At 28.1% G+C, this 25,413-nt stretch overlaps 1 protein-coding gene across 2 annotated transcripts in view; it reads right to left on the reverse strand.

Annotated features, from left to right (window-relative positions):
* The window catches only part of LOC126741055 (nucleus accumbens-associated protein 2-like), a 71,684-nt gene that overhangs the window by 41,058 nt on the left and 5,213 nt on the right, over positions 1 to 25,413 (reverse strand). The window contains exon 1 of one of the 2 annotated variants that reach the window (XM_050447335.1): positions 22,465 to 22,527. The exons of the other annotated variant lie outside the window; for it this stretch is intronic. The gene's annotated coding sequence lies outside the window, so the exon portion shown is untranslated. Of the gene's footprint in view, positions 1 to 22,464; positions 22,528 to 25,413 lie in introns of those variants that run through there. 2 annotated transcript variants of the gene reach the window in all.

Below are 25,413 nucleotides of genomic sequence, written 5' to 3' on the forward strand. Positions count from 1 at the left end.
CTTGTACAAATTTAGGAAAACACTAACATAGGTATCCAACCAAATTGTACAGAGAATATGTGTACAAATTTTCAAAATTGTGTTCGAACATTTTTTTGAGTTATGGTCATTTCTTTAAATTTTATGAGAAAAAAAATGTTTTTTTTCAAAAAATATTTTTTTTCTCAAAATCTTGTACAAATTTAGGAAAACACTAACATAGGTGTCCAACTAAATTGTACAAAGAATATGTGTACCAATTTTCAAAATTGTGTTCATACAATTTTTTGAGTTATGGTCATTTCCTTAAATTTTATGAGAAAAAAATGCTTTTTTCAAAAAATATTTTTTTTCTCAAAATCTTGTACAAATTTAGGAAAACACTGAAATAGGTGTCCAACCAAATTGTACAGAGAATATGTGTCCAAATTTTCAAAATTGTGTTCAAACCATTTTTTGAGTTATGGCCATTTCCTTAATTTTTATGAGAAAAAAAATCTTTTTTTCAAAAAATATTTTTTTTCTCAAAATCTTGTACAAATTTAGGAAAACACTGAAATAGGTGTCCAACCAAATTGTCCAGACTATATGCATACAAACTTTCAAAATTGTATTCTCTCAATTTTTTGACTTACGAACACTTCCTCAAATTTTATTTAAAAAAAATAACCGTTAATTCCACTATTATGAGTGCATTATAAACAATAGTGTAAAGAAACTGGCCACTAAAGAAGCCCTAATTTCTAAAAAAAAAATAAGTTCCCAACATCGCGTGTGACGTTATCGTTCATCCGTTCGGGGGAGTCACAGGCAGAAATAAAATATATGCAATTATAAAAGTACGAAAACCCCACCTTTTCATGATATACGCACCGGTCGGCGTTTTTTCTGGGATATCCTTACGCACTTTCGCTCACCCCAATATTTGATAGAGGACAGCAGTTTTTAATAGGGCTGATTTTACTAAAGATAAAACGCACTTTCGGGGGGGTCTATAGTCCGCTATTTTACTGAATATGGTCACGCGAAAATCGCCTGAAATGGCTCTCTAGAATTAATTATTTGTTTTAAAGAAAATAAATGCAAAGTTATATTATTTTATTATGTTACAGTTTATTTATCTCTTTTAGGCATAGTTCAAATAATCGTTTAGTAATTATTATTATTATTTAAGACCATTCATTTCGATCTATATTAATTAATTCAGCTCTAGTGCATTTATTTTGCTAAATAACTCGTGAATATACGGAACTGAAATTACCCTAGGAAAACTTCAACGGTTTGAAAAATTTTAATTTAAAATGCCGTAACTATAATAAGAACCATTTAAAATCAGTTAGAATTAGTGTCCTATTTAATGATATTTCACGAAATAATTGATTTATTTTATTATATATAAAGAAATCAGTTTTTTTTTTATTGAATGATTAAAACCATATTAATTTTACGTTAAAATATGATTTTCTTGTCCATATTTACCTTCTTAATATCAATAAACATTTATACAACGTAAAAAACCGTAAATTGATACGACAATATTAATAAAAAAAAAAATGTGAATGATTTTACGAGACTTGTAATTATGAACAGGTCCTTTGACTAATTAATTATAGCGAGAATAGGAAATCTGTAATTGGTTGAAGGTTCTCCTAATATTCACTTGCTCGAGAAAGATCCAACTGAAAATCTCCATGAACTGGGAGATTTTCAGCTTCTCAAACCAACTTTACCTAAAAACATATGAGAGCCAAAATTGGACATTATTAGGATCATTTGGTCAAAGTTAAGTCAAGGGTACTTAAATCTGGCGATCGGACTGTCCATTCCCAATATTGCAGGAATTGTCCAGGATTCTTTTAGGCACAATGCAGAACTGAAACAAACTGATGGTTTCCTTGATCCTTTTACATTCTATTCTTCTAAAGTAAATTATTGTATTTAAAAAATCATCGCAAATAAGAAAGGTGGAAAGGTCCCGAAGATCGTGGAAGAGGAACAAGAGGAAGAAGGACATGTAGTATATAGAATATATAGAGGTCAGCTTTACACTTCTCCTAAAGCTATTAATTAATGCCTTTATCGAAACACGTGTAATTTCATAACTATTTGCGCGTTTTAAACGATGTTGTAAAGACTCACACCTTCACATGTTCATTATAGAAATCTAGATGAAATATAGATGTAGAGGGAAAATGGACACTCGGAGCAATTGAATCTTATCCAACTCCACAATATCCGTTACACAAGATCACATAGAAGAAAGAAATGGAGAAGCAGAAGGAATGAGTTATGTTATATCAAGAAGGAAAAGAACTAAGCAGAATGCAATAAATCGTAAGTGCCTCAAGAGGAACAATAAGAATTAGGAAATCTTCACAAAGAAGGAAGATGGGGAGGTTTAGGAGCTCCTGGAATAATAATAGAATGACTCTTGAAAATGAAGAAAAATAGGTAGGTAGAGGTAAAATAGGTACAGGAAGAAGAGGGAAATGTAATAAGTAGAATACTTAATAGGGCATTACACTTTTGTTGAAGCTGTTCAAGAGGTATCTTCAACGTGATCCTTTTTTTAATTTCCCGCTTTTAACCTGTAGTGCCATGTAGTAACGTACGAAAAGTATAATTTCAAAACAATCCTGAACGTTACCTATAAGTGAAAAAATTTACTTTTTCCGTTTTTTTTATTTAAACCCATGTAACCTCCCAAATTCGTTGACGATCGCTATGGTATGATTCCTCCTGGCTGAAAAGGTAATAATTATGTTCCATTACGTTCTTGCTTTACTCTAAAGAGCGTAATTATTTGTTGAGCAACGTTTCGATCCTTTATTGGCCCTTCTTCAGGCTAAAAATACAAACTATTATGGTGCATGTTTCCGTCTGATATTTTATTGTCATCACGTAAAAATATAAGAACAAAAAGAAAAGACAATGTATGTCAACGAAAAACAGCAAAAAGAAATTTAAAATATTAAAAAAAAAACGTAGATAAAACATACTATTTATTTAAACTATATAAAAAAATAAATTAAAGAACATACTTTATTATATACTATTATAATTAAAATATACTATTATAAAAACTCCTCCTACGGTGCGTCAACTCTTGAACCTCCTTCACCCTGGCCACCACCTGCTGCTGTTCGTTATTCAACTGATGGGGCAACACCAGCCCCTCGGCCAACTCGTGGCCAAGCACCAAAACCTTCAAGTCGTTACAGCTACACCCAAAAATTCTCCAAATCCAGCGCCTCTAGCTGGATCCTATTCAACTCCTTCATATAATCCGTAGCTAAGTTAGCCAGGGGTCTCTCGATCGTGTCCAATACGTCCAGCATATCTTTATAGGTGCAAAACGGCTTGATTTCCTCATCTAATTCGGCGATACTTAAAGGCTTATCCATCACTTTTAGGTAAGCCAGGATTTTTTTTCTTTCCAAGTGGTAGCGCGTCGGTAAGTCGTGCTTTGCAGCCCACTTGTGGGAATATTTTAGGAGCAAATACCGCTCAAAGTCCCCAATGGATTTAAAGAATTCTACTGCGGCTTCTGGAGGGACTTTTCGCACCTCAAAGTCCGCGTCACACTCCCTAAGGCAACCCTCAAAGTTTTGAAACAAGAATTTCCACTTTTCCAGCACGATTTCCTCAGTTGGTCGGGCGCAACTTTCAGCTACAATCAGAGCTGACTCGATCCAGTAAACTACTGACGCACCTCTGGACAGCTTCGGTTTCTTTGGTGCTATCCAGGAACTCGGCTAAATCAAGCTGCACCGGACTATCATAGATTGTTTCCAGGATAATTTGCAAGTTATGAAACCTAGAGGAGCTCTAAGGAATTCGGTTTCATACTCTTTGGATATAAGGGCGTTTAAGAAGGTGCAAAAGGGTTGTCCTAAAGAATTATTAGTTTATGATTTGTGCTTAATTAATAAAATGATGATTATTTACCGGTACGAAAATTAGACAGCTCTGGCGAAGTGTTTTGGGGAATTTTTGGCGCATGCAGTGGTCCAATAGTTTATTTTTTATACTATATTTTAATTAAATAGTTTCAATCTATTTTTTTTTAATTTTTAATTTAAATTTTGTTGTCCAATATGTGAACCGTTTTCTTTTTTTTTATTACTTTATGTAATGACAATAAGATATTCGGAATTCTTCCCTGCTTTTTGGGTATTTAAACATACCAAAGATCCCTAAAAGATCACGTCTATTTATAAATTATTATTTATATAACACAAAAAATAGATTAACATGAACTGTATGTTGACGAGTTATTTAGCGAAATAAGTGCACTAGAGCTGAATTAATTAGATCGAAAATAAATAATTATTATTTATATTTCTTTATATCGATCGATGAATAAACTATTATATAACATAAAAAATAGATAAACATGAACGAAAATAGAGTTTTCGGTACGATACACACAAATCGCCCACATTCGGGCACTCATGTTAATGAGCATAAACCATTTGAAATTATTTGATTGGCACTTTGTCAATATATTTGTATGTAATTCTTCATCAGGCCCCGGCTATTAAGGCCTCCAGTTTGCTTTAAGGATGATAATCAACTTAATGGTTTATTTTGCTTTGTATCGAAATGCCATTTTTTATTAAAACGTTTACTTAACTTTGTACGTAATCGTATTTACTTAGCAATAAGATGGAGGAAGGAAAAAAAGAATCATGTAGATTTAGGTTATGCGTGTGTATACATCCTTCGCGTGTGCTATAATTGTTTATAAATGTTTAATCGAACATGTTTCTTTATCAAAAAATGTATTCGGCAAATTGCTTGTTATGAAGTTTTTTTTCGTGAAGATTTGTTGTTGATAACTAGGAAATGACTCCTCTGGTCTGTTCATCATTATGTAGGAAAAGTATTATTGAAGAATCAGATAGAAATTGGAAATATTATGAGTTTTTAACCATTTTTAGGAACTAAAATCCGTAAATACGTAAGGAAAGTCTAATTTTAAAACAGTCCTGTGAAAAGTGAAAAATTTGATTTTTCTTATAAAGCAAATAGTGCATTCTATTCTTTTTAAATAACTAAATTTACATTGTAAAATGTACTTAAACCTGTAAACTGTAATAACACACAAGATTCCTCATTGATTACGTTAAGATCAGCATGATCAGTAATTTCTGATATATTTTTTTCCACAAGGAATAATTGAAATTTATATGTTTTTTTTATGTGTTAATTTAAAAATACGAATTTACAGTCTTATTAAGGCAATTTTATTATAAATTTTTTACATAAATCATTGCATTTTAAATTACGTATGTAAGGCTTATATTCTGAAAAATACTCGTAGTTGTAGTATTACATGAATTCTAGTAGAAAATTAGTCAACTCATATTTAAGATTTTAAAATGAATATATTTTACACTTTTTCAACATTTTAAACTATGTATGTTCAAAATATGTAAGTTTACATAGTAAAAATATTTATATTGCCAGTTACGTGTAATTTTATTTAAAAAAAATCCCTGTAAATGTACTAGAACTGGATTAATTAAATTGAAAAATATTTCGAAAATTATTGGTTTACATTTTTTTAAATTATAAAATGCTTTTTTATTTTAAATTATTTATTAATTTTTATTGGAAAACCACGCCCTATAAAATAATGTACACGAATTTTAGTTAAAAATATATTAAGAATTATGAAATATTTAACGTGATATTCTTACAAAATATTTTATACCACTTGATGAAATGATTGTAATTCAAAATTACCATTTTTATAGATCATGTAAAGTACCTTGTAAAAGAAAATTACACTGTTTACATATACTAAAGTTAAATTGGTAAAATTAACACTTAAATCGTATACGTATTAAACAAATTGTAAAAGGAAATACTTAAACCTGTACAAACTGAAAATTTCAACTGTAGCCATTAACTACAAATATAATTTTCTTTTACAATAGCATTTTTTTTACCTAAGAAATAGGTGATTTTTATATTTTTTAAATAATTTGTCAATTTACGTTGTAAAATGTAAACTTATAAAACAATGTACAAAATGTATATGTAAAATAATTTTAGACTCATTTTTCCACACAGATTATGTAAATTTACATTGTCGTTACATGTTGTAAAAATGACACATCTTGTGTGCTGTAAATTTTGAAAAAACAAGTTTTTTCTTTAAAGAAAGCACTTGAACCTTAGACTGTAAATATTACTACTGTAATAAGTATTTTAATATTTGTAAAATGAGCATAAGTTACACTCACACAGTTTTACACTTTAAACTATTTAAAAAATTTGTAAATTTACATTGTAAAAATATTCAAGTTGCTACTTATTTGTAAATTTACCTTGTAAAGGCACTTAAAGTGTTTATTTATAGACAAAAAACACCACTAAATGTATTACAGCTGAATTGAAAATCGAAAATTTTTGTTCAGAACAGTTGTTTTAATAGCTGTATATTTTTTTTATATATTGGACAATTTTTGCGTTTAAATTATTTATAAATTGACATTATAAAAACCAATTAGACCTGTGAAAATATTCATAAATTTCATCATACAGCACAGATTTTTGTTAACTTTTTACACAGTTAGTTATGGAAAAGCTACATTAATAAAAGTGTAATTTTTTTACACTTTAAAGAATTCAAATAAAATTGCAATTTTTGTTACAAAAAAAACCACTGACCCTTGGTAAAATGTCCATAAATTCCACTTAAAAACCACATCATATGTTACATATTTAGTTAGTTTTTTGCACAGTTAGTTCTGGAAAAGTTGCCTATATTGTAACAGTGTAATTTTATTTACACTCTCAAAAATGTAAATAAAATTCTACTTAAAAACCACAAATTTTAAATAATTGTTCACACAGTTCCTTATGTAAGTTATTTACATATGCAACAGTGTAATTGTTTTTACAGTTTCAATTATAAAAAAAAATGTAAATTTATACTGTTGAAACTAATGACACTTGTAAATATGCTTATAAATACCTATTGACTTTATCATACGTCACAGGTTTAGTTAATTTTTTGCACAGTTAGGTTTGGAAAAGTTGCATCATATATTGGGTAATTTTCTTTACACTTTACAAAACGTCAATAAAATTTTACTTTTGCATTGTAAAAAATTAGTAGACATAAAACACCACTAAACGTATTAGAGCTGAATTAAAAAATTAAAAATCGAAAATTATGATCCAAGTTATTATAATACGTTTCTATAGCTGTATATTTTATTTTTTTATATATTGGACAATTTTTGCAATTAAATTATTTATAAATTGACATTATAAAAACCAATTAGACCTGTGAAAATATTCATAAATTTCATCATACAGCACAGATTTTTGTTAACTTTTTACACAGTTAGTTATGGAAAAGTTACATTAATAAAAGTGTAATTTTTTTACACTTTAAAGAATTCAAATAAAGTTGCAATTTTTGTTACAAAAAAAACCACTAACCCTTGGTAAAATGTCCATAAACCCCACTTAAAAACCACATCATATACCACAGATTTAGTTAGTTTTTTGCACAGTTAGTTCTGAAAAAGTTGCCTATATTGTAACAGTGTAATTTTCTTTACACTCTCAAAAATGTAAATAAAATTCTACTTAAAAACCACAAATTTTAAATAATTGTTCACACAGTTCCTTATGTAAGTTATTTACATATGCAACAGTGTAATTGTTTTTACAGTTTCAATTATAAAAAAAAATGTAAATTTATACTGTTGAAACTAATGACACTTGTAAATATGCTTATAAATACCTATTGACTTTATCATACGTCACAGGTTTAGTTAATTTTTTGCACAGTTAGATTTGGAAAAGTTGCATCATATATTGGGTAATTTTCTTTACACTTTACAAAACGTCAATAAAATTTTACTTTTGCATTGTAAAAAATTAGTAGACATAAAACACCACTAAACGTATTAGAGCTGAATTAAAAAATTAAAAATCGAAAATTATGATCCAAGTTATTATAATACGTTTCTATAGCTGTATATTTTATTTTTTTATATATTGGACAATTTTTGCATTTAAATTATTAATAAATTAACATTGTAAAAACCAATTAGACCTGTGAAAATATTCATAAATTTCATCATACAGCACAGATTTTTGTTAACTTTTTACACAGTTAGTTATGGAAAAGTTACATTAATAAAAGTGTAATTTTTTTACACTTTAAAGAATTCAAATAAAATTGCAATTTTTGTCACAAAAAAAACCACTGACCCTTGGTAAAATGTCCATAAACCCCACTTAAAAACCACATCATATACCACAGATTTAGTTAGTTTTTTGCACAGTTAGTTCTGAAAAAGTTGCCTATATTGTAACAGTGTAATTTTCTTTACACTCTCAAAAATGTAAATAAAATTCTACTTAAAAACCACAAATTTTAAATAATTGTTCACACAGTTCCTTATGTAAGTTATTTACATATGCAACAGTGTAATTGTTTTTACAGTTTCAATTATAAAAAAAATTGTAAATTTATACTGTAAAAACTAATCACACTTGTAAAAATACCTATTGACTTTATCATACGTCACAGGTTTAGTTAATTTTTTGCATAGCTAGTTATGAAAAAATTGCATATAATGCAACAGTGTAATTATTTTTACACTTAATAAAATTCTATTTTTGCATTGTAAAAAACACACAAATTGTAAAAACTCATTTTCAAATCTCATAATACCTCTGGAAAAAAGGGACATAATTCTACTTAAGAAACACATTATATACAACGGATTTAAACTAGCTTTTCACACAGTTCATTATGTAAAATTTACATATGCAACAGTGTAAATTTTTGCGTGTTTCAACTGTATAAAAAATTGTAAATTTACATTGTAAAAAATCTTTGAAAATGTATATACATCATACATCATCATTTCTACGTCATGTAACAAATCCGACGTGTGGAATTTCACATTTTAGACAATTTTACAGCTCGGACAGCACCGGACCAAAAAGGGGCCTTAAATTATCGTCTTTATATACCGACCATAAACGGAAATTATATAATAAGCTCGGAGCAGCTTTTTTTTTTCTTGAATAATAATGAACCTCCCGAGAGTTTGGAGCGTGTAATCGGCCTACGCCCAAATTTAATAACATTAAATTTATTTTTTCTTCGACCCATCGGATTTTTTTTCTACTTCGTTTTATTATTGAACGGCCTATAATTATTTCGGAACGGTGATTGTTTATCGTCTGGATTGGAATTTTCTTCGTGATTGAAGGAACCCTTTTGCCTTGAAGGCTTAAAAGCGACGCGATAAAGTTAATAGTGAAACAATGGAGCCCATTTATGGGACTCGGTCCTATAAGGAAGCTTATAATTTTTTACCATTTATTTTTTTTTAAATATTTTAAGTATAAATTAATTTATTATCGGTTTTTGTTTGTAAACTAAAAAATTACTTTTCCTAAAAATAAACTTTACTTTTTTGAAGTCAAAGATACACTTATTGAGAACACAAACCGTAATTATGAGAACTTTTTACAATGTAATTGTACGTTTTTATTCCTTTATAAAATTATTGTAAATTCGTGGTTAAATTTACTATGGCTTTTGTAAAAAAAAGCCAACGTATATGTCTCAATAATGTAAATTTACAAGTTTGCAGGTTATTTAATTTAACAAAGTGCCATAACGGATACATAAATTATTTTAGGCTAAAACTCATTACACTATTTTACAGGGAATTTTTTTACAATATTAATGTAACAAATCACACACTGTGTAATTAAAAAAATACACAGCTATGTAAACGTATTACAATAACTTAACTAAAGGGTCAGTGGTTTTCTACAGTGCAACTTTACAATTTTATTTATATTCTTGAATCTGTATAAAATTACTTTGTTTTATATTCAACTGTTTCATAACTATGTAAAAAGTTAATTAAAATCTATTGTAAAATTATTATGGATTTAAGGGGAATTTTTGAACATTTTCAAAGGTTTTAGTAATTGGTCTTTACTACGCAAATTTGTAATTTTTTTACATAAATGGAACTGTAAAAAAAGTTACACTGTTGTATATGTGAATCTTACTTAATGAACATTGTGTAAAATTATTTTAAATCTTTGATAAATAGTGTGGATCAGTAGTCAGTGGTTTTTTTACATAATGGAAAATTATACTTTTATTTAATTTTTTATAAGTAATTTATTTACAATTTCAGCTTTTATAAAAAATTCTTAATTTACATAGTAACATATTTACATGATAGTGCGAATACTTTTATGAGATTATTTACATATTTTATAAGAATATCAATTTTTAATTCGAAATTATGTAATGTAACATAGTGCCATGAACGGTCTATAATTCATTTTTGACTAAAACTCATATACATTATTTTACAATGTAAATTTAAAAATAGTTTATATAATCAAAAATCATTTTAAATGTAATTAAAAAAAAACACAGCTATGTAAACGTATTACAATAACTTTTGTAAAATAAAAGTAAATCCATAATTTACGATTTAATTTTAAATTTTAGGAATTCAGCTTTTGTACATGTGTAGGGATCGGTATGTTTTTTTTTAATAAATAGCGCCAGGTAAATTTACAATGTATTTAAGTGGTTATATAAATATTTTTACAATGTAAACTTACTAATTCTTTACATAGTTTAAAGAGCAAAATTGCGAAAGTTTTGTAATCTATGTTCATTTTAGAATCTTTAAATACCAGAGTTCATGTAAATTTACAACTGCGAACATTTTTTGAAAAGTATACTTTACAATATTTAAAACTCAACTGGTGTGCGTTCTTACAGTGTAAATTTACAAATAATTTAAAAATAAAAGTAAAAAATTGACACGATAATTTAAATGTATTTTAATGACATTTGCAAAAAAAAATGAATCTATAATTAGCGATATAACTTTTAATTTTCTTAATTCTACTACATTTACAGGAAATGATGTGAATCTTTTTAAAAATAAACAGTGTAAGTGCTTATGCAAAGTAAATTTACAATAAATTTAAGTGCCAACAAGTTTACATAATCTGTGGTCTTCAAGAATTTAAGTATATATTACCAGGGGGGGACACTGATTTTTTACAATACAAATTGGTAATGTAAAAAAATTACAGTATTATGTACCTAAAATATCCATACCTAACTGTGGAAAAAATTAATTGAAATCTGTAATGTGTATGTGTCACAGGTTTAATTAGTTTTTACAATGTCAATTTACGTAACTGGATCTGTAAAAAAATTACACCCTTACTTATGTAAATTTTACACCATGAACAGTAATGCTAAGTTATTTTATGATGTATATTAAATATGAGGTATATGATGTAGTTTGAATAAGAATTTATCTACATTATATTTTTACAATGCAAAATTACGGTTTTATTTACATTCTTAGAAGCGTAAAAAATGTGAGTTATCCATAGCTAACTGTAGAAAAACTTAATTAAAATCTAGGGTGTATGACGAAGTTAATGGACATTTCTGAATATTTTCACCGGTATGCCTAGTTACAACGCAAATTACACCCATCTGCAATGACATTTTTACACAAAATCTAAATAAAAACACACTAAAAGGAACAAAAGAGTCAAAGCGCGGTGGCTCCCTAATAGATTGCATTATCAGCAAACCGAAACCTCCCCACTGTACATACTTTCGTCATTACCGCGAAATAATGGAAAAATAGCCAATACAACGTAGAAAAAGAGAGGGAGATAGTAAATTATTGATATTTCATTGTTTGATGAGGGCTTTACGATGGTCGCCTCTTTTACTGTATTTAACTTTTATAACAAGTAAAAGAGAATTTAAAAATAATAATTAATTACGTTAAGTACATTTAACAACCACTCGTCAAACAAAGTAAAAGGAAATGTACATTTTATTGTACAACTATATTTAATTGCGATCAAGTCAAAATCTAACCCCAATTTCATCTTAATGTGACGAGGTCATTAATTTACATTGCTAAAACGAAGGTCATCATCATCACGTGTAAGGGTCAAATACTGAGTAAAGGGTTGAGGGAACTACTACTCGGCACCCCTCAAAATAATTTGCAATTTTTTACATAAATTATTTATTTAAATTTAAGAAAAACGCGTGCCACGAGTTAAGGGTGCGAATATCCACCATAAAGCGTCAATTGTAGAGGGTCAAGAAGGGCGAACTCGCCCTCGGACGATTAAATTGCAGATGAGGTTGTTTTTTGCGGGGAGTGTGTCTGTCGATGGACCAAACTGAATAAATGAAATGCGTGTTAAGGGTCAAGTGATTTGTTTAAGGGTGGTAGTGTATGAATTAATTATTAAGAACAGGTTGGTTATTGATGATAGAAGACACGTTTTGGGGTGAATTTTTATTGTAAAAATATCCCTAATACAATCACCGCTGATAATAAATTATTTATTAAAAGAGATCCGAATGTCCTAGAAAGTTGATTTATTACGGAATATTACAAAAAAAGGCCAACATGCCACCGACTTTGCTTTCCGTGTTGCACATAGTCCGTCGCCATCAATTTTTTAATAGATAATCAGCAGAAATGGGATATGGATTATTAGGGACGTTACGCCGACAAGTAAAACACCGTACAAACATCAAGATATAAAAATTTTTTTTTAAAAATTATGGTAATAGAGTAGGACGTCTTTTTAATGTAAATGTACAATATCATTGTTCAATAAGTTATATAATATACATCGCTTAAATGTTAAATTACAAGAATGTGTTAAATAAAATCTATGACCCAATTTAGGGGCAAAATATAGTGTAGAAAAGCCTGAAAGACTTTCAAAAGAATGACTTTATCAATTGCCTGGAATTCGTCAGATATTTCTGCAAATCTTGAAAGAGATGCGTGTTCTAGGATTCCGGGAAATATTATATAATTTCCAGGCAGTTGACGTATAATCAAAATTATATCCAATTTCATAATTTCAACTCCTAATGAGCCCAAATACCAAATTTCAGCCGAATCCGATCAATAGCAAAAAATCTATTGAAATTACAATATCCATGCCTTCTGCAATGAGTGAAACAAGGATGGTTCAATGTTTCGAGTCATTTCAAGGTTATAATAGTATTTACGAATGATTTGCATAAGGAATTTAAAGAGAAAAGTTGTTTTTCGATTGTTTACCATGTAAACGTAAATATTTATTGATATTTATCTCAGAATAAAGTCAAATGTTAAATTTCAGCCGAATCCGATCAATAGCGAGAAAGTTATTGCTATTATAATTTCGGTGCCGTTCGCAATGAGTAGAACAAGGATGGGTAGATGTTTTGGACGCCTATTTAAGCGTTTTTATCAAAAATTTGTTACAATGAAGAAACTTGTTTTGAAAGTTGCAAAAATTTCTTTTCAAAGAAATTGAAGATCCTAGGCACAAAATGCTCATATTTCTGAAACTAGTCAAGTTAGAAAATTGAAAATTGGAACACAACTTCCTCTAATAAAATTATTAGACATCTATTTCAGCGTTTTTCCTAAAAAATTTTTAGAATGAAGAAATTCACTTTCAAAGTTAAAAAAAAATTCTTTTCAAGGAAATTGAAGATCTTAGACACAAAATGATCATATCTCTGAAACTAATGAAGTTAGAGAGTTAATTAAAGAGTAAATTGAGAGTAAATTGGAATACAACTTCCTCTAGTAAAATTAGTAGACACCTATTTTAGCGTTTTTCCCAAAAAAAATTTACAATGAAGAAATTCTCTTTCAAAATTGAAAAAAAATTATTTTCAAGGAAATTGAAGATCTTAGACACAAAATGCTCATATCTTTGAAACTAATGAAGTTAGAGAGTTAAAAATTGGAACACAATTTCCTCTAATAAAATTATTGGACACCTATTTTAGCGTTTTTCCCAAAAAAATTTTACAACGAAGAAATTTACTTTCAAAGTTGGAAAAAATTTCTTTTCAAGGAAATTGAAGATCTAAGACACAAAATGATCATATCTCTGAAACTAATGAAGTTAGAGAGTTAAAAATTGGAACACAACTTCTTCTAATAAAATCATTAGACACCTATTTTAGTGTTTTTCCCAAAAAAATTTTACAACGAAGAAATTCACTTTCAAAGTTGAAAAAAATTTCTTTTCAAGGAAATTGAAGATCTTAGACACAAAATGATCATATCTCTGAAACTAATGAAGTTAGAGAGTTAAAAATTGGAACACAACTTCCTCTAGTGAAATTATTAGATACCTATTTTAGCGTTTTTCCAAAAAAAATTTTACAATGAAGAAATTCACTTTCAAAGTTAAAAAAAATTTTTTTTCAAAGAAATTGAACATCTTAGAAACAAAATGATCATATCTCTGGAACTAATGAAGTTAGAGAGTTGAAAATTGGAACACAACTTCCTCTAATAAAATTATAAGACAACTATTCTAGCGTTTTTTCCAAAAAAAATTTACAATAAAGAAATTCACTTTCAAAGTTGAAAAAAAATTATTTTCAAAGAAATTGAAGATCTCAGGAACAAAATGATCATATCTCTGAAACTAATGAAGTTAGAGAGTTGAAAATTGGAACACGACTTCCTCTAATAAAATCATTACATACCTATTTCAGCGTTTTTCCCAAATTTTTTTTAGAACGATGAAATTCACTTTCAAATTTGAAAAAAAATTCTTTTGAAAGAAATTGAAGATCCTATGCACAAAATGATCATATCTCTGAAACTAATGAAGTTAGAGAGTTGAAAATTGGAACACAACTTCCTCTAGTGAAATTATTAGACACCTATTTTAGCGTTTTTCCCAAAAAAATTTTACAATGAAGAAATTCACTTTCAAAGTTGAAAAAAATTTTTTTTCAAAGAAATTGAACATCTTAGACACAAAATGATCATATCTCTGGAACTAATGAAGTTAGAGAGTTGAAAATTGGAACACAACTTCCTCTAATAAAATTATAAGACAACTATTCTAGCGTTTTTTCCAAAAAAAATTTACAATAAAGAAATTCACTTTCAAAGTTGAAAAAAAATTATTTTCAAAGAAATTGAAGATCTCAGGAACAAAATGATCATATCTCTGAAACTAATGAAGTTAGAGAGTTGAAAATTGGAACACGACTTCCTCTAATAAAATCATTACATACCTATTTCAGCGTTTTTCCCAAATTTTTTTTAGAACGATGAAATTCACTTTCAAATTTGAAAAAAAATTCTTTTGAAAGAAATTGAAGATCCTATGCACAAAATGATCATATCTCTGAAACTAATGAAGTTAGAGAGTTGAAAATTGGAACACAACTTCCTCTAGTGAAATTATTAGACACCTATTTTAGCGTTTTTCCCAAAAAAATTTTACAATGAAGAAATTCACTTTCAAAGTTGAAAAAAATTTTTTTTCAAAGAAATTGAACATCTTAGACACAAAATGATCATATCTCTGAAACTAATGAAGTTAGAGAATTGAAAATTGGAACACGACTTCCTCTAATAAAATCATTACATACCTATTTCAGCGTTTTTCCCAAATTTTTTTTAGAACGATGAAATTCACTTTCAAATTTGAAAAAAAATTCTTTTGAAAGAAATTGAAGATCCTAGGCACAAAATGCTCATATCTTTGAAACTAATGAAGTTAGAGAGTTGAAAATTTGAACACAACTTCCTTTAATAAAATCATTAGACACCTATCTTAGCGTTTTTCCCAAAAATTTTTTAGAATGAAGAAATTCACTTTCAAAGTTGAAAAAAAATTTCTTTTCAAGGAAATTGAAGATCCTATGCACAAAATGATCATATCTCTGAAACTAATGAAGTTAGAGAGTTGAAAATTTGAACACAACTTCCTTTAATAAAATCATTAGACACCTATCTTAGCGTTTTTCCCAAAAATTTTTTAGAATGAAGAAATTCACTTTCAAAGTTGAAAAAAAATTTCTTTTCAAGGAAATTGAAGATCCTATGCACAAAATGATCATATCTCTGAAACTAATGAAGTTAGAGAGTTGAAAATTGGAACACAACTTCCTCTAGTGAAATTATTAGACACCTATTTTAGCGTTTTTCCCAAAAAAATTTTACAATGAAGAAATTCACTTTCAAAGTTGAAAAAAATTTTTTTTCAAAGAAATTGAACATCTTAGACACAAAATGATCATATCTCTGAAACTAATGAAGTTAGAGAGTTGAAAATTGGAACACAACTTCCTCTAATAAAATCATTAGATACCTATTTCAGCGTTTTTTCCACAAATTTTTTACAATGAAGAAATTTCCTTTGAAAGTTGCAAAAAAAATTTTTTTTAAAGAAATTGAAGATTTCAGGCACAAAATGCTGATATTTCTGAAACTAGTCAAGTTAGAGAGTTGAAAATTGGAATACAACTTCTTCGAATAAAATCAGTCGACACCTATTTCAGCGTTTTTTCCAAAAAAATTTTACAGTGAAGAAATTCACTTTCAAAGTTGAAAAAAATTTCTTTTCAAGGAAATTGAAGATCTTAGGCACAAAATGATCATATCTTTGAAACTAATGAAGTTAGAGAGTTGAAAGTTGGAACACAACTTTCTCTAATAAAATCATTAGACACCTATTTTAGCGTTTTTCCCAAAAAAAATTTACAATGAAGAAATTCACTTTCAAAGTTGAAACAAATTTCTTTTCAAAGAAATTGAAGATCTCAGACACAAAATGCTCATATCTCTGAAACTAATGAAGTTAGAAAATTTAAAATTGGAACACAACTTCCTCTAATAAAATTATTAGACACCTATTTTAGTGTTTTTCCCAAAAAATTTTTGCAATGAAGAAATTCACTTTCAAAGTTGAAAAAAATTTCTTTTCAAGGAAATTGAAGATCTTAGACACAAAATGCTCATATCTCTGAAACTAATGAAGCTAGAGAGTTGAAAATTGGAACACAACTTCCTCTAATAAAATTATTGAACACATATTTTAGCGTTTTTCTCAAAAAAATTTTACAATAAAGAAATTCACTTCCAAATTTGAAAAAATTTCGTATTTTTTTGACGTCGGTTTCGAGCCCAAAAATAGGCATCTAAAATGCCATATCTCGGCTATTATAGGAGCTACGATCTTAGATACATATTGAACATTACCTAAAAACATCCTTGACAAAAATTAGTAACATCCTAATTACAGAAATCTCAAAAGAATGACTACATCAACTGCCTGGAATTAGTAAAATATTGCTGTCTCTTACAGGCACACAGGGAAGTTTGGGAGAGACTCATGTTCTGTGATATTTATGAAGAAATTATGGAAATCTCAAAAGAATGACTACATCAACTGCCTGGAATTAATAAAATATTGCTGTCTCTTACAGGCACACAGGGAAGTTTGAGAGAGACTGGTGTTCTGTGAAATTTATGCAAGGAAAAATATTGCTAGAAATATTTTATTATTTCTAGGTAGTTGAATTAGTGTTCCATGAAGAAATTATGGAAATCTCAGAAGAATGACTCCATCAACTGCCTGGAATTAGTAAAATATTGCTGTCTTTTACAGGCACACAGGGAAACTTGAAAGAGATTCGTGTTCTGTAAAATTTAGGCAAGGAAAGATATTGCTGGAAATATATCATTTCCAGGTAGTTGAATTAGTGTTTCATGAAGAAATTATGGAAATCACAGAAGAATGACTTCATCAACTGCCTGGAATTAGTAAAATGTCTCTGTCTCTTACAGGCACACAGGGAAGTTTGAGAGAGACTCGTGTTCTGTCATAATTTATTCAAGGAAAGATAATGCTGGAAATATTTTATTATTTCCAGGTAGTTGAATTAGTGTTTTATGAAGAAATTATGGAAATATCAGAAGAATGACTCCATCAACTGCCTGGCATTAGTCTCTAATATTTCTGTCTCTGAAACCTGAAAGAGATCCTTGAAGTGCAAGGAGTAGCTGAAATTAAATACCAAGTTCATGGGTTTATAGAGATTTTTAAGAATGTTTTTGATTGTAGCATAAAAATTAGTGATAGCAAAAAAGTGCCACTACCATTTATTGAAAAAAAGCACTTGAAAAAGGATACCAAGTCGATGGGTTTATGGTTTTAACAACTTAGTCCTTCATGTAACTATGATAAAGCTTCAAAAGTTGCCTTTAAACTTCGCCTTAGTACGCTTTCAGTGAATTATTCAAACAGAAAAGAATCCCCATTTCACCCAGTTGAATCTATCAGGCGAAATAATTATCCACATTCCGTCGCTCCAATGGAAATTTACCTCGCTCGCCCCACACCGAAAATCTTCCATTATTGGCGAATTCTCTGCAGGGGTGGGCAGCAACTTTCCATAGCGGGAAACGTGTGCAAAACCAATGCGCACACACCTAAATTGTTAAGGATACGTGAACGCAAATGTCTTGTATACATACATACATATACATATATGTGAAGCGCGGTTTTGTTTATTATTTATGGCCTATGGACTTTGTAAGGAATTAATAAGGCATCCATTTGCTTTTACGCATATGTACAGGGTGCCTCCGACTAAGTTGCCACTATTGGTATCTTTGTTAACTATTAAAATAAATATTACAATTTAGTTAATGCTAAACGTTTACAAATACATTGCACATTGAGATTTGACTGTATTATTCAACAAAATTGTTTGCTCTTATCAATGTCTGATAAACTCCATGTTTTGAGACCCATATAACTGAATCTGAGGTAACTTGCTTTATAACTCAACTTCTACCGATTGGATTTTCATGATTTTTACTTTAAAAGTTGGTGCGAAACCTCCTTAATGGGATTTAAAAATAATTATTTTTCTTGATTCTGAATAAAAAATAGAATAAATCATGTAGAGTAATATTTAGTCCTAAATCGAAGAATAAAAGAGTTATGGGGAACTTTTGGAAAAAATTTTTTGGAAAATGTAATTTTTTTTTCATAAACGACTAATTGCTCAAAAAGCTTCAAAAAAGTCTTATGAAACTTTTTTGAAAAATGTACCAGAAAATAGTTATACCCAATTTTTCAAAGTCTCCCTCAAAAATTCCAAAGGAAATTCCTTATATTTTTTTTCTAGAAAACTATTGGCCGGAGAAAAAAATTATTTAAACAAAAGTTGTTTGGATTGTCAATGCGCATCATATGCAATAAAAAAATAATTTTTAAGTTCAACAGTTTTTCAGAAAATTGAGAAAAACCTCTAAACAGTTTTTTCTAATTTTTTCAAAAACTATATGGAGTATTGAAAATTTTCTTTGAGCATTAGAATCCTGACTAAAAATAGAACAAATCATATAGAATAACATTTAGCCGTAAACCTCAAAATAAAGAAGTTATAAAGGATTTTTAAAAAATTGGAAAAATTTTGGGTGAAAAATTTGAAAAAAAAAAATTTTCTATTGAAAAAATAAATTTTGTTATAAATGGATAAATTACCCAAAAAGCTTCAAAAAAGTCTTATAAAACTTTTTTGAAAAATGTACCAGATAAAAGTTATACCCAATTTTCCAAAGTCTCACTCAAAAATTCCAAAGGGGTACGTACCCATGGGAAATTGTTCATAACTTCAGTTTTTATTTTTTTTCTGGAAAACTATTGGCTGGAGAAAAAAACTGTTTAAACAAAAGTTGTTTGGATTATCAATGCGCATCATATGCAATAGAAAAATAATTTTTAAGTTCAACAGTTTTCCAGAAAATTGAGAAAAACCTCTAAACAGTTTTTCTTAATTTTTTCAAAAACTATTGGGAGTATTGAAAGTTTTCTTTGAGCATTGGAATTCTGACCAAAAATAGAACAAATCATATAGAATAACATTTAGTCGTAAACCTCAAAATAAAGAAGTTATAAAGGATTTTTTAAAAATTGGGAAAATTTTGAGTGAAAAATTAAAAAAAAAAAGCAATTTACATGCAATTTATTTGTCAGGAAAATATCGACATTTTTCCTATTGTCTGTAGAAAGAATTTTAATTAATGAAAACCCAATATAATAATAAAAAAAAGATTCTTACTATTATAACTTCCTGGAAGAATGAATGAATTAATTAACAAATATTTAATTCTTATAATTAATTAACGAATAACTTGGCTGCCAGAAAAAATTGCTCCAAATGCCTGCCTTGACAGATTTTTAATTAATTAATAAAAAAACTTAACTTGCAAGGAAAAAGTGCAGAAATTTGCCTGGAAAAAATATAAGAGAAGAATAAATATTTAATTAAATTCATTGACGAAATATTTAATGAAATAAGGGAAAAAACTGATAAATTCAATTAGCAAGAGAAAAAGTGGAAAAATGTCCTCTCAACTGCCTGGACGAAGGAATTAATTAATTTTAAGCGCAGGAAAAACTGTGTTAATCCAAAAATAAAATTTAAAAAAAATGTACAAAAGCATTTTCGCTTCACGTGCACTCTCAAGGCTCCGGCCTCTATTTGCCAACGCATTAGCACAATGCTCTTTAAAAAAAATTATTATTTTAAAGTTTTGGTTATAATTTTTTCTAGAAGCTTAATAGTTAATAACCATTAAAAAAATATTAATTAGGTCATAATTGAACTTTTTAAATAAATTTTTTAAGTACCTAATAACCGTTGAAGAAACGTATAATTTAACCGAAAATTCTTCGAAAAAAATCGTTATTTTTTAAAAAACTTTAATGATAACTTTTAGAAAAAAAATAATTTGGTTATAAAAGAAAAGTCTTAGGATCATACTTTTTTAAGACGTAATTACCATTAAATAATTTAAAATTATAACATAAAAACCATTAAATGCATAGAAAATAACGACATAAATACCATTAAAAAAACCGTAAAAAAAAAATAATTTTATTACCTTTAATAATACCTCTTAAGATTATACAGTACTTTTCTTTAATGTCCCCCCTTGTCTGTATTTTTTGAACGCATCAATTCAAAATATTGAAACTTGAGGTAATACAATTGATGAATGAATGCTATGTTTTAAAGCAAAATTGACAAATGGAAAATTCAAGATGGCAGCTGGGCGCCATCTTAAAAAAAAATTAAATACAAAAAGAATTGAAGCTCTTGAAAAAAATAATAAATTCAAAGAGTCAACATGCTCATATCTCTGAACTCAAGAGAGTTAGAGATTTGAAATTTAGAACATAAATTCTTCTAATAAAATCATTGGACATCTATTTCAGTATTTTTCAAGAAAATATACAGAAAAAGTGAAAAATAGTTTTGCAAAATGAAAAAAATTAAAAAAAAAATTAAATTCAAAGAGTCAACATGCTCATATCTCTGAACTCAAGAGAGTTAGAGAGTTGAAATTTGGAAAATAAATTCCTTTAAGAAAATCATTGGACCCCTATTTCAGCGTTTTTCAAAAAAATATACAGAAAAAGTGAAAAATAGTTTTGCAAAATGAAAAATATTAAAAAAAAAAATAAATTCAAAAAGTCAACATGCTCATATCTCTGAACTCAAGAGAGTTAGAGACTTGAAATTTGGAACATAAGTTCCTCTAAGAAAATCATTGGACACCTATTTCAGCGTTTTCTCCAAAAATTAAAAAATTTGTAAAAAATCAGTTTTGCAAGTTTAAAAAAAATTGTTTTTTAATTCAAAGGGACAAAATGCTCATATCTCTGAACCTAATAAAATTATAGACCTGAAATTTGAAACGTAAATTCTTTTAATAAAATCATTAAATACCTAATCATTAAATACAAGTACTTTATATCCCTAGAATATAAATTCAATATCTTTAGCTACTACAAAATGAATACGTACTGAATACACTAACATTTAACTTGATATATCGTATAAATACATTGAGTTCAATTGAGAAGATGGATGTTTTGAACTTCCATCCGAACTTTCACACCGAACGTTTTCAAATGCACTAACATCGATATTTCTACAAATATTCGTTATTGTCTGTCGTAAATCCAATACTGAAGCAGGTTCAGTTTCGTACGCCTTTTGCTGCAAATAGCCGTCGAGGACCCGTGGAATGGCCAGCTCGCTTGCCAGATTTGACACCTCCAGACTTTTTTTTATAAGGCTATTATATTTTATCTGTCAATTTTGCTTTAAAACATTGTATTCATTCATCAATTGCATTACCTCAAATTTCAATATTTTGAATTGATCCGTTTAAAAAAATAAAAAAGGGGAAGGGGGGAACATTAACGAAAATCACTGTATATTTTCTAAATCTAATAACGATTAAATATCGTAAAATTACAGCGTTGGTCACGGTCAAAAAACATATTTTTACGATAGTTTTTACAATATTTAATTATCATTTCCTGCTTAAATCGATTGGGTATTTTAAAGTTAAAAAAAATTATTACACAAAAATTTTCAACAGGAAATTAAGTTAAGTTATTGGCTGTATACTATTTGGTTATTAACGAATACAAGGTTTTTTATTAAAAAAAAATCTATTTCACCCTTGATACTTCACATAGAAAAGGTATCACACAAAAACCAGTAAAACCCGAATAAAACCGTATAAAAATCAAAAATTCAAATTTAAAAAGGAAACCAACCTGTTACCGCTATTCCCTCAGGACCAACAAACAAATTCAATAATATCGAAGGCACCACCGGCATGATAATTTGCCATTAACTGATTTTGCAATTGTAAAATAACGCACAATTTGCGTTACGCATCCTTGAAAATTCAAAAAATCGAAAAGATACGCTTGTTTGTCTCGCAGTGCATCCAAGGACCCCGTTATAATCGATATGTAAACATTTCGAAGGATGTTCCTGGTATTATTAGACAAATATTCGTTTCTCGATTTGAAAACGAATGTGCGTAATCGAATTTAAATCGGATATTTCTGGAATATGCCTTAAACGGGAACGCTCGGTGTTTATTTCCTACAAAACAAACCGATAATTAATAATAAGCGTTTCGCGAAAACAATCGGGCATTTAAAGCCGAGGTCGGTTAATTAAAAATTGACAACAAAAGAGGTTAAAGTCCATCGCTGTGCGAGTCCCTTGAACTTTCGCTTGACACCAAAAATGCCAGTTTATGCAGTACTGCATTGCTAAAGCAGTGGTGTAGTCCGGGCATACAAATCGTGATTAATATTTTCGGATTTTTATGAAAAACAGATGTGGAACTTGATTACTTGATACAGTATACAATGAAGTTTTCATGCAGACATTTCGAACCATTTTTTGCTTAATTTTTTTTGGTTAAATACTTCAGATCATCCATCATAACATTAATTAAACATATTTTTAATTAATGTTAAATTAAAAGTATGTTTTTTCTGTCAGTCTAGCTTAAGTATTTTAATTAAAATCAATCCGTTTTTCAATTTTATTTTAAGCATTTCACGTCATTTTATGTTCGTTTATGTTTTGTATTGTTGATTTATTTTAGGTATTTAATGTAATTTAAAATTTTTTTTTGAGAAATTGGAGCAATTTTATTTCAGGCATTTAGAGCAATTTTTCAATCTTATTACAAACACTTGGGTCATTTTAAGTTTTATTTCAGACATTTGACGCCATTTATCAATTTGAAGGTTTTGAAGTAATTTTTTATTTATTTCGTGCCCTTGAAGATTTTTTAAAACTTTTTCTAGGCATTTGAAGCCATTCGTCAATTTTATCACAAACATTTGAAGACATTTTATTTGAAGCATTTCAAGCCAGTTTTTATTTTATTCTAGGCATTTAATTTAATTTTTAATTTTTTCCTGTGATTTGGAGTAATTTTTTAATTTTATTCCAGGCATTTGAAGCTATTTTTAAATTCTATTTAAAGCATTTGAAGCCACATTTCAATTCTATATGAATCATTGGACATGTCTCTGTTTTATTTACCTCATGTTTTTGAAGCAGTTTTTTACTTTTATGACAGCCAATTGAATTAATTTGTCAATTTTATTCCAGGCACTTGAAGCTATTTTTAAATTCTGTTTGAAGCATTTGAAGCCACATTTCAATTTTATATGAATTATTAGATATATCTCTGTTTTGTTTATGACAGCCAGTTGAAATTTGTTAATTTTATTCCAAGCATTTGAAGTCACTTTTTATGTTATTCTAGGCACTTGACTTCATTTTTAATTTTATTCCAGGCATTCAAAGCTATTTTGAAATTCTATTTGAAACATTTAAAGCCATATTTCAAATTTATATGAATGATTAGAATTTTTTTTTTATTTACCTTAAGTTTTTAAAGCAAATTTTTAATTTTATTCCAGGCATTTGAAGCTATATTTAAATTCTATTTAAAGCATTTGAAGCCACATTTCAATTCTATATGAATCATTAAACATATCTCTATTGTATTTATCTCATGTTTTTTAAGGAGTTTTTTACTTTTATGATAGCCAATTGAAGTAATTTTTCAATTTTATTTAAAGCATTCGAAGTCACTTTTTATGTTATTCTAGGCATTTGACTTAATTTTTAATTTTTTCCAGGGATTTGAAGCCATTTTTCATTTATTTCATATTCTTGAAGCAAATTTTGAATTTTATTCCAGGCATTCGAAGCTATTCTAATAAGCTAATTCATTTTGAAGCATTTGAAGCCACATTTCAATTCTATATGAATCATTAGATCATTATAAATCATTAATCTATATTACCTATCTCTGCTTTATTTACCTCATGTTTTTGAAGCAGTTTTTTACTTTTATGACAGCCAGTTGAAGTAATTTTTTCAATTTTATTCGAAGCATTTGAAGTCATTTTTTATTTACTTCATATTCTTGAAACAAACTTTGAATTTTATTTCAGGCATTCGAAGCTATTTTGTAATTCTATTTGAAGCATTTAAAGCCATATTTCAATTCTCTATGGATAATTAGATAATTTTTTTAAAGCAAATTTTTAATTTTATTGCAGGCATTTGAAGTTATTTTTAAATTCATTTTGAAGCATTTGAAGCCGTATTGCAATTCTATATGAATCATTAGATATATCTTTTTTATTTACCTCATTTTTGAAGCAATTTTTTACTTTTATGACAGTCAATTGAAGTGATTTTTCAATTTAAATCCAGGCATTTGACTTAATTTTTTAAAATTATTTCATGGGATTTAAAGCCATTCTATATTTACTTCATATTCTTGAAGCCAATTTTTAATTTTAATTTAAGCACTAGAAGCTATTTTTTAATTTTATTTGAAGCATTTGATTACAAGCATATTTCAATTTTTTACACTCATGAATTTGAAACCATTTTTCATTTACTTCATATTGTTGAAGCAAATTTTTAATTTTATTCCCGGCATTTGAAGCAATTTTGAAATTCTATTTGAAGCATTTGAAGCCTTATTTTAATTCTATATGACTCATTAGACACATCTCTTTTTTATTTACCTCATGTTTTTGAAGCAGTTTTTTTACTTTTATGACAGCCAGTTGAAGTCATTTTTTCAATTTTATTACAAGCACTTGAAGTCATTTTTATGTTATTCTAGGCACTTGACTTAATTTTGAATTTTATTCCAGGCATTCGAAGCT

The sequence above is a fragment of the Anthonomus grandis genome, chromosome 10 (genome assembly GCF_022605725.1).
Source record: "Anthonomus grandis grandis chromosome 10, icAntGran1.3, whole genome shotgun sequence".
NCBI classification, from domain to species: domain Eukaryota; kingdom Metazoa; phylum Arthropoda; class Insecta; order Coleoptera; family Curculionidae; genus Anthonomus; species Anthonomus grandis.